Genomic DNA, 11,728 nt, shown 5'->3' with positions numbered 1-11,728 from the left:
GATTGGTTAGGACTACATTATATGGTAAGGTTGCAACTAATTAATTAGACAAAAAAACATTAATTATTCAATGAGTAATTTGTGTAATTATCTTTTAATTAGGGTAAATTTGGAACTAATTAAGTTTAAAATTGGAGTGATTGGAACCTATTAATGTTAATTGGAAACTAATTTTGGACCTATTAATGTTAATTGTGCTGAAATTATTTTCTAACAAATGACCTCTGCTCATCATTTCATTGATATCTCTCAGAATATTTTGAATCTGTGAATGAGATTAATTTTCCCAAAAACTAGATATCTGAGGCTTCAATTTGAGTATAAGAACGAGACAATTCCGATTAGAATTGAGTAAGATGTGATTTTTTGAAATTGGCTCTACAGGTTGTTACAGTAGCTACGGGAAAACCGAATTTTGCTCGCTCTTTACTCCCACCAATCTTTACATTTAATGCACTAGATTTCCCCAAGGGCTAAAATAAGATCTAGGTCCATGATTCTTTGTCAACCCTTATTAAATGACACTATTTATATTTTCTCCACTACTATTATATAAACCCCCCCTTTCCTCCATTCCACCAAAAAAAAAAAATTCTCTCTTCTTTTCTATTGAGTTCTAGTGAAGTTGAGTAGTCTTGTCATATCTTGGTCTTCTTGAGACTCAAGGTATTGAGTGAGACTCACTCTCCCTCTCTTATCTCTTCTTTTCCTCCACCCTTAGGACCTCCACCAAAAGTCTCCTCCTCTATCGTGTGGATCTTGCATGAAAGTATAATACATTTCCCTAATTGATTTTTTATGTTTCCATGATGGAAATTTAAGATTAAAGCATGATAGTAATTATTTAAAGGGCCATGCTAAGGGCACTCATTAACAATCCATTTTAGAAAAGTTTTGACATCACTTTTATGGGAAATGAAAATAGTTGTCAAAATATTATTAGTTTTTTTTTTCCCCATAAAAACTTTCTTTAATTAGATTCTTAACCAGTGCCCTAAGGGCACTCGTTAGCATTTCCCTTATTTAAATTCTCTTGAAAATATTTGAATGTTCTTATGTGTTTTTCACAAGTTCTTCGTTATTTATCACATATTCATGCATAACACTAATTTTAATCTTAAATCCACATAAAAAATATGAAAAACATGTTTGTTTTGTAAGTCTTTCAAATCCTTGAATCTAGGATATCACCATTGATGGTGTAATGAAAATCCACAAGTCTTGTCTCGTCCATATAAGTCGTCCAAAGAAAAGAGAGGAAGAAGGAACATCCTCACGCAGTTCAACCTCATCCGTCCTTTAGCCTTAGACGAGCATATTTCCACTAGGTGTGAGGGAAATCGAACCATTACTAGTCAAGTCCAATCGTTGTGGAATGCAGATCCAAATAATGTAACTTCCATGGCAGTTATGGAAGTTACCTCCGAGCCTTTTGGACTGCTCAACAATAGGAACAGTTACCAAGCAAGTAACCGCTCCCCGCATGCTATATAAACGCTCGCCAACAAGAGAGTAAGGGATTCTAACACTTCCAATTTATTGGGAATTACAGAAAGACTAACTTTACCATCGGAGGGTTCTTGGCCGGCTTCCACCGGTCTCCTCTGATTTTCTATTTGTTTTCTTAGGACTCAGTCATAAAATCATCAACGCCCGAGACTTTCAGCCCACTGATATCACAGGATTCATCAATTGGCGCCGTCTGTGAGAAAGAAAGAAATTTTTTGTGTTTGAACTTCATCGTTGAATTTTGCGATTTCTTTCTCTGACAAAGGGCTGAAATGGTACGGACAAGGTCCAGGGCTACTAGCCTAGGCCCTCAAGAGAGCAGGGGAGACCGTCAATCAGTGCCTACCATGCAACCATCTTCTGTCCAACACGTGCAATCCATGGCTGCCGCTATGGTGGAGTTAACCCTCCAGAACCAGGAGTTGGTCAGAGAACTTAATTTAAGGAAGCAGCGTCATGATGGGAACACTGAAGGACAGGCCTAGAGTCAAGATGGAAGGAATGTTGAATTTGAAAGCCAATCAAGGGGTACCGCTTCACGGAGGGTGCCTCATTTGGAAAGGGAAATGGACCAAATGAGATGAACTATGGATGAGATGAAGGAGAGTATGAAGAGGACGAACCCTATAGAAGATTTGGTTCACAGAACTGATTTCCCCTTTATGGCTTCCATCAATGCTCACCCTTTGCCACCCAAGTTCAAGATGCCTTCTTTAGATTCGTATGATGGGACACGGGATCCGTTTAACCACATTGCCACCTTCAAAACTACCATGCACCTTCAAGGGGTTCCGGATGAAATAATGTGCAGAGTTTTCCCTACTACCCTCAAAGGACCCGCACGAGTATGGTTTAGCAAAATACCTCCGAACACGGTAACGTCCTTCGAAGAGTTAAGCAAGTTATTTGTCAACAATTTTATCGGAGGGCAGAGGCACAAGCATTCCTCGTCCAGTTTGCTAACCATAGAACAAGGAGAGAATGAAAGTTTGTAGTCCTTCATCACGCGCTTCAACAGGGAAGCCTTGGCAGTGGACGAGATGGATGACAAGCTCCTTTTGGTGGCTTTCCACAATGGGGTTCATTCTGACTTATTCGTCCATAAGTTATATGAGTAGGAGCCTCAGACCATGGCATGAACTCGTCCATTCAGCCCAGAACTTTATGAATGCAAAAGATGCTATCATAGCTAAGAAGAGGAAGAGAGTTGAGAAAATGGAAGCCAACCCAACACGCCATTCAGAACAAGGTCCTCATCGTAAAAAGGGACTAACATAAGACAAGAAGGATTGAGACAAGAAGGAACCCCTCAGCACGAAGTCAATAGTATACACCACTGAACGTGCCGCTCGAGCAAGTCCTTATGCAAATCAAGGATGATCCTTCCTTGAAGTGGCTAGAGAAAATGAAGGGAGATCCTAATAAGTGCAATAGGAATAAGTATTGTCGCTTCCATAGAGATCATGGGCATGATACGGACAAATGTTTTGATCTAAAGTAACAGATTGAGAATTTTATAAGGTAGAGAAAATTGAGGAGTTTCCTTGGACGAGACCACAAGGATGAGAAATTCAAGAGTAAAGTATAAGAGTCGTCACAACCACCGCTTGGAGAAATCAGAGTTATCATAAGGGGAAGTTCTACAGGCCAGTCGTCCAAGTCCAAGAAGGCATACCTGAAGGTGGTGTAGAGCGTCCAACTCTTTGGACGGTCACCCAGAGTAAGAACCACAGACGAACAAGCAATCACATTCACGGAAGATGAAACTGAAAGAATTCACCATCCTCACGACGATGCTATTGTCATTACCCTGCTTATTGCTGACTACACGACCAGAAGGGTGCTGGTGGATAATGGAAGCTCGGCAGACATTTTGTATTTCCCAGATTTTTAGCAGATAAGGCTAGGACGAGACCGGCTTCGTCCAGTGAATTCCCCCTTGGTAGGTTTCGGTGGAATGAAGGTGCAGCCCGTGGGTACTATTACATTGCCAGTGGTAGTGGGGGCATATCCACAGCAAATCACCAAGGATGTGAATTTTCTTGTGGTAGACTGTTCATCCTCTTATAACGCCATAATTGGAAGGCCAACTTTAAACAGTTGGAAGGCTGTTACATCCACCTACCACCTGTCGGTCAAGTTTCCAACAGATTATGGAGTAGGACAAGTACAAGGAGACCAACTAGCAACGAGAGAATGTTACCTGGCCATGTTGGCCATGGTTGAGCAAGTTCAGACCATGAATATTGAATAAAAGAGAATTGTGGTAGAACCCATCGAAGTTTTAGAAGATATTTCCTTAGATGAAAATAACCCTGAGAGGTGTACCAGGATTGGGGCAAATCTAGAAGAGAAGATTAAGAAGGACCTCGTCCAGTTTTTGAATAAAAATACAGATGTATTTGCTTGGAGTCATGAGGATATACCAGGTATAGATCCTAATGTCATCACCCACTGTCTGAACATATGTCCTTCCTCCAAGCCAGTGCGACAAAAGAAAAAGGCGTTTGCCCTTGAGAGAGATAATGCTATTAAAGACGAAGTTCAGAAGTTGATGGTGGCGAAGTTTATACGAGAAGTGTACTATCCAGATTGGTTGGCCAACATAGTAATGGTCAAAAAGGCAAACGGCAAGTGGAGGATGTGTGTAGATTTTATTGATCTAAACAAGGCTTGCCCCAAGGACAACTATCCATTGCCGCGCATTGATCAATTGGTGGACTCTACTGCTGGCCACAAATTACTTAGTTTTATGGATGCTTTCTCAGGATACAACCAAATATGGATGGACGAGGCCGACCAGGAGAAGACATCCTTTGTTACTAGTCAAAGCTTATTCTGTTATGAAGTAATGCCCTTTGGCTTGAAAAATGCTGGAGCAACATACCAACGATTGGTCAACCACATGTTCCGTCCTCAGATTGGGTGAAACGTAGAAGTCTATGTGGATGACATGTTGGTAAAAAGCTTGGACAAAGGAAAACATCTAGACAACCTACAAGAGACCTTTAATACACTCAGGCGGTACAGTATGAAGTTGAATCCCAGCAAGTGCGCTTTTGGAGTAGCGTCGGGAAAATTTCTTGGATTCATGGTTTCATATCGAGGGAACGAAGCAAACCCGGAAAAGATTAAAGCAATTCTAGATATGAAACCTCCGCAGAGTATCAAAGAAGTCCAGTCTCTTACCGGGCGAGTTGTTGCCCTCAACAGGTTTGTTTCTAAAGCTACTGACAAGTGTTTACCATTTTTCAAGGTTCTAAAGAAAGCATTTGAGTGGACGGACGAGTGCCAAAGAGCCTTTCAAGACTTGAAGACGTACCTCGTTACGCCCCCGTTGCTGAGTCCGTCCGTGATGGGAGAAGAGTTGTTTTTATACTTGGCGGTGACCCCACATGCTGTGAGCTCAGCATTGATAAGAGAGGAAGCGAAAGTACGAAAGCCAGTATACTATACTAGCAAGGCATTGAGGGGAGCGGAAGGATGATATTTGCTAATAGAAAAGCTGGCCTTCGCACTTATTACGGCTTCTAGGAAGCTGAGACACTACTTCCAAGCCCATGTAATCAATGTTATGACAGACCACCCGCTCAAGAAAGCCATGAACAAGTTGGAAGCCACAGGAAGATTGATCCAGTGGGCTGTCGAACTCAGTGAGTTTGACATTCAATACCAACCGAGACATGCTATAAAGGCTCAGGCCTTGGCAGACTTTATTGCGGAGTTCACACCAAGCTGCGATGATGTAGAAGCAATGGATAGTAAAAAATGGGTCGTCCATGTGGATGGCTCGTCCACGCAACATGTAGGAGGAATATGAGTGGTTTTGCAATCCCCTAAAGGAGATAAGTTGAAGCATATGGTCCGTCTGCAATACCGAGCAACCAACAATGAAGTTGAGTATGAGACCCTGCTCAAAGGGTTGGAACTGGCTAAGTCTATGGAAGTGAAGTCAATACTCGTCCTGGGAGATTCTCTATTGGTCATGGGCTAAATAAATGGGACATATGAGGCAAAGGAAGGACGAATGACAAAATACTTGGAAAAGGTGTTACAGCTTGTGAAGAAATTCAAGGAAGCTAACTTCGTTCAAATCCCAAGGGAGGAGAATGCGGAAGCAGATACTTTAGCAAAGGAAGCCTCAGCGACTGGAGCCATGGACAAATTTGACGAAATTCAGTACGTCCCAGGTATAGATCTCCCAAAAATGCAGAAAATAGGGAATGAAGAAAATTGGATGACCCCAATAATGTCATACCTAAAGGACGAAAGGCTTCTGGAAGTGAAGGATGAGGCCAGAAAACTCAGGATTAAAGCAGCCAGGTATGTCCTTATGGACGAAATTCTGTACAAGAGAGGCTTTTCTCAACCTTATCTCAGGTGTCTGGCTCTGGACGAGGCGAACTATGTGTTGAGGGAAGTTCATGAAGGAGCCTGTGGAAATCATTCGGGAGCCAGATCACTCATCCACAAGGTCGTCCGTGCAGGGTACTATTGGCCAATTGTCCAAGCGGATGCAAAAGCTTATGTCAAGGTATGTGACAAATGCCAACGATTTAGTAATGTCCCCAGACAACCATCAGAGTATCTCACCCCAATGATGGCCCTGTGGCCCTTTGCTCAATAGGGACTAGACATCCTGGGTCCCTTTCCACTCGGAACTAGACAAATGAAATTTTTAGTGGTAGAGATAGACTATTTCACCAAGTGGGTGGAAGCAGAACCCTTAGCAAGTATCACACAGCAGAAGGTAAAGAACTTCGTCTAGAAGAATATAGTGTGCAGGTTTGGGGTGCCCAAGTTACTGATATCCGACAACGGGCGACAATTCGACAATTCCCTTTTCAGGGACTTCTGTGAACACTTTGGAATCCAAAATCATTATTCCTCCCCCGCCCACCCTCAAGCCAATGGTCAGGCCAAAGTTGCAAATCGATCCTTGTTGAAAATCATCAAGACTCGACTTGATGGGGCAAAGAGAGTATGACCAGATGAGCTACCTGGTGTCCTACGGGCGTACAGGACGACGGTGAGGACCCCTATAGGGGAAACACTTTTTAAGCTAGCCTATGGAAGTGAAGCAGTCATACCTGCAAAAGTGCACATGGCTAACCATAGGGTGATGTCATATCAGGATAAGGATAATGAGGAGTAACTCTGTTTGAACCTTGATCTAATAGACGAGGTAAGGGCAGATGCAGAAAATAGGGCAGCGAAGTACAAGAACCTCATGGCTAGGCAATATGATGCAATGGTGAAGCCAAGACGTTTCAACGTAGGAGATCTCGTCCTGAGAAAGGTCTCTTTGGCAACCAAAAACCCAGCTCATTGGAAATTGGGCCCTAATTGGGAAGGACCCTATAGAGTTATCAACTGTAAAAGGCAAGGATCTTACTACTTAGAGGCACTGGATGGGAGAAAATTGGAACATCCTTGGAACGTGGAGCACCTGAAGAGGTACTATCAGTAAAAGTGAGCCTGGACGAGTATTACTATGGATGAGCTTAGAGCTTGTCTGTCTACTTATGTTCTACTTATGTGTGATGCTGTTTGTGTTTGATACTACTACTTTATTATTTATGTTGTGGTTATTTGTGTCGTTATTATGGACGAAGTTATGGAGTTTGTACTAACTAAATAAAAGAGGCATTAGTATGTATGTGCCTTATCTATAAACGATATTTTTGTTATGTACAAAATGTTGTGTGAATTTCAAATCTTCATGCTATTCTCGTTCAAGCTAACCCACAAGGGGACTAAAATTTTTTTTGAGACGAATAAAATCTCTGGACGCGGAGATGTAATGTCTAAGCTTTCCTAAAGGTAAAGCAAAATCTAGGCACCCTTGTCCAGAGAAAAGGACGAGGTAAAGCCTATACCTTAAGCAAACCAGTGAGCCAAGGGATACTCGTCCATACAATGGACAAAGTAAAGTATAATACATATCCAGACCATGGACGAGGAAATCCATAGACGAGTGTTTTGAACTTGTTAAACCACCTGCTAAAACAATCCAGTCCATGGACGAGCAGAATGCAGGGTCTTATCCTCATTAAACATGAAAATCAGCCTAGTCCAAGGACGGGTAATGTTGATAACTACCATTTCACAAACAAATTACATTTGGTGAAATTCTAATAAAATGGTAGAAGTATATATATGAAATATGGACGAGTCAAACATGAAGTCTTGTATATAGAAATGAAAAGTCTCGTCCATGCATATATAAAAGAAAAATAATAGCATTCATTCAATTATTTCAAAGGTGGACGACCAATGTCCAAACACCCTTATGAAAGTACAAGTTTAATAACTCGTCCTAAAACCACGGACAAGCCTAATGTATTTGAGTTGCATCAAAAGGTCCCAAAACTAAGGACCAAACAAAAACAAGAAAGGAAAAATACAAAGTTCTGTAAAAACTCGTCCTTATTGTTATTGTCACGCCCCGAACCCAACTATAAAGACAGGCATGTGACAACTACCGCATACTTATAAAGTAAGCACCTTACAAGTGTGCAAGGTCTTCTTAGCAACTAAAATTTATCCTCAAAAATTAAATCAAATAAATTCAAAATACCTCAACAATTTCTTTATGAATAGATCTCCAATAATTTAAAAGGAACAAAATCCAAACCTCATGTACATAATGCCAATTGGCCAATAAATATAAAACTATTAGAAGACCATCCAATCCCAAAATCACTAAGCTTCTTTCCTGCTCACAACACAGCATCAAAACTTCCAAAACTTGCTATTCTTCACAATCTGAAACTGGAGGGGAAAAAGGGAGCGAGTTGACAACTCAATAAGTAACTAAGGTCCTAATAAGTTCTATCAAGCAATGGATCTATAGAGTAATAAGATGTAATATGAGTCTTCAAAAGTTATAATTTACTATGGGTTTTCAAAAATAACTAAAGAAGTTTCATAGTCTTAAAATAATAAATAGTTGCAAATAGATCACATACTTTAATTTGACAAATATATCATAGATGGTTTAGAAAGTAGTCAGTTTTCCATATATCAAAGCTATAACTTACATATGTTCCAAATAAATACATAAACAGTTTTAATGACTCAAAATAGTTCAGATACTCAAACATTTCCAAAATCACATATGTAGTTTTAAGGACTCAAAATAGTTCAAATATTCAAACGTAATTCATATTCTTAACAATCTTATGACTATGGTCATGCTATATCCTCGTGACTGGGCATCAGAGTACCAATGAATAACTCCCATTGGTTGGGTATCAGAGTACCAATGAATAATCCTCATTGGTTTGAATATCAGAATACCAATGAATAACCCTTATTGGTTAGGTATCAAAGTACCAATGAATAACCCCCATTGGCTGGGTATCAGAATAACTTCATAGTCAGATTGATCATAATCGTATATATGAAATCACAGTTTCTAACAAAAAATATCTTATTCAAATACATACATACATACATACATATATATATATATATATATATAATCATATATTCAATATTCAAATCTATTTGTGATATTTCTATAATTCTTTACTTGAAATCAGTAATACAATAGAAATAAAATTGTAACAACTGTAAACAATTTTCAGTAATTAAAATACGTAAAATAAAACCAATTAGGATAAGGTTACTTACCTCCAAAAGCTATTCCAAAAAGAACTTTTCCCTAACACTTCCTCTAAAAATCCTTAGATTTCACCTTGTGTTCCATTGAATTGATAGTGGTCATGATGTTGATCTATGAATCATTGTGCTCTACTTGATTTTTGAGATTCCAGATTACTTCAAGTGTGAAAACAATTTGAGCAGTACATTGTTCTTGTAAAGAATTTGTAGGAGAATCCAAATTTGGAAAGGCTATGGGGGTCCAGCAATAGCTTCACAATATCTATATTATTCGAAATAGGGAGAATCTCAGATTTCAAAGCCCCATAAGCTTGTTTCTCAAAAAAAAAAAAAAAAAAAAAAAAAAAATCCCCATAAGCTTCCAAACCAAACATCCCAGCAATTGCAATCTCAGAGCTATGTTCGGTTTTAGGGGTAGGATGCCTGTTGGGATTTCACTTTTATGATTTACCCTATGGTCTTGACTCGTCACATTTGCTGATATAAAACAAAACTTTCCTTTGGGTCTCTAATTGATATCAGTCAATCTTGTCTTCGTGAGGAAGGGATGACAATCTACTTCTTAATAGCTTCCACAGATTTAGCATCAAATAACTCCACCAATCTCTCGATGTTTACAATCTTGAAAAAAAGAGGCTTGATACCATCATGGGATTGCATATTATGAGGTATGTTTAAGCTTTGTTTTGTATCCATTAGGCCATGGACCCAAGGATCCTTCTCTACTTTAGTCTTTTGGATAATCTCCCCTCTCAAAATATCTCTCCATATACGTTGACTTAATAAGCTTATATATATAGCTAGGGTTTCAACTTTATTTTCTAAAACTCCCTTATAATTGTAAATTATAAAATTGACCCCACAAAAGATTTACTTAAATACCTTTCCCTTTTCTTTTTTTTCCTTTTTTCCCGGATATTACAGTTATACATGTTTGGGCATCATTGGTGGTTGCATTGGCGGAGCCAGGGAGGTGCCAGGGGGGCCATGGCCCTCCTGACTTTTCAAAATTTCTCTTTATAATATTTGATAAAATGGGAAAAATGATAAATTTTATGGAAATTAAAATACCCCCCCCCCCCCAAGGATTTTGAGATTAGTAAATATCCAAAACAAACAAAAAAAAAAAAAACAAACAAAAAAATCTTTTGAAACAACCCAATGAAATAAAAGTTTTGGCCTATCTGCATATAACAAACTCCCTTACGTTGTTGCCATTTTGCCTCCACAAGTTGCTGTTTTGTGAACTCAATTGTGGCACTTTGCCTCCACAAGTTGCTGTTTTGTGACCTCAATTGTGGCTAAGTCATAGTTGGACTCGACGAGTGTGCCTCAGGGCCGGCTTAATAGGTGATGCAAGTGATGCAATCGTCTAAGGCCCCCACTTGTAAAAAAAATTATATATATAATATATTTATTTATATATTTTAGTTAAAAAAATTTTAAGCATTTTTATTGGTCAATAAAATGCATTGAGGAGGACCCATTGTATCCTAAAATGGAAAATATTAAAAAGAAAAAAAAAAGTCAAACTTCAACTAACAAAATTAAATTTTAGGAGACAAATTTATTAACTCATTCTTGAAATATACTAAAATCAAAATTAATAACAGACAAATTCATTAATAATACAACGTAATTGTCTTGAAATATGCTAAAATACATATTATAAATTTCAAAAACAAAAGAAAAACCTCTCATCTCTCTATCTCTCTGCCTCTCCACTGTCTTACCTTTCTTTTCTTCATCTTCATCTTGATTCTTGATCTTTTTCCATCAACTTAGTTAGTCAGTTTGGCTTGAAATTTTTCTTTGTTGATTCTAGCATCATACCAGTCTACCAGTCGGGCACAAGAGGTATTCTTCTTCTTCAGTTCTTCCCCTCTTTCTCTTTGTCTTTTCGAAAATAAAGACTTAGAGTCTTCTATATTTTTAACTTAAATTATATATATTTTTAGTTTGTTTCACACTTACTGCACAATTGTTTGATGGGATGGGAGTCATGAGACACGTCTTTTTTGCTAATGATGGCTTTTCTAATTCTGCCCCTCTTTGGACCTTGAATCATTGATAGTCTGATACTCTAATAGGACAAAACAAACACAAAGTACTAAAAACTTTACTAAACTAGTACTAAACTCTCTTTTCTTTCCATAGTGGTATTCTCTTTGATAGGACACGTTTTTTCTTTAAAACTTAGCCATAGGAATATAGGATGTAGTGGAGTACAGCTGGATGGTTCTCACTTTTTTTTTTTTTTTGATAGGAGTACAGTCCACAGACCACAGTTATAACTTACACGGTTTGGTCCGATGGTTTCTCACTTTTTTTTTTTTTTTTTTTTTAATCTGACACTTTATTTATTATTATAAATTATTATATTAATTAATAATTTGATGTGTATCATATCAACTCATTTGTGTTATAGTGACACTAATTTATTAAACTATGTATTAAATTAATTTTTATTTGTGCAGGTTTAAACTTTAAAGTGGTCACAGCTTTAGAAAAATTTCAATAAACAGGTTCTATTGTTCTATACTTTAAATTTTATTTTTAGTTAAATTATCATTTTTAATTATAAATTGTG

The sequence above is a fragment of the Quercus lobata genome, chromosome 11 (genome assembly GCF_001633185.2).
Source record: "Quercus lobata isolate SW786 chromosome 11, ValleyOak3.0 Primary Assembly, whole genome shotgun sequence".
NCBI classification, from domain to species: Eukaryota; Viridiplantae; Streptophyta; class Magnoliopsida; order Fagales; family Fagaceae; genus Quercus; species Quercus lobata.
Note: the sequence above shows the minus strand (reverse complement) of the source record.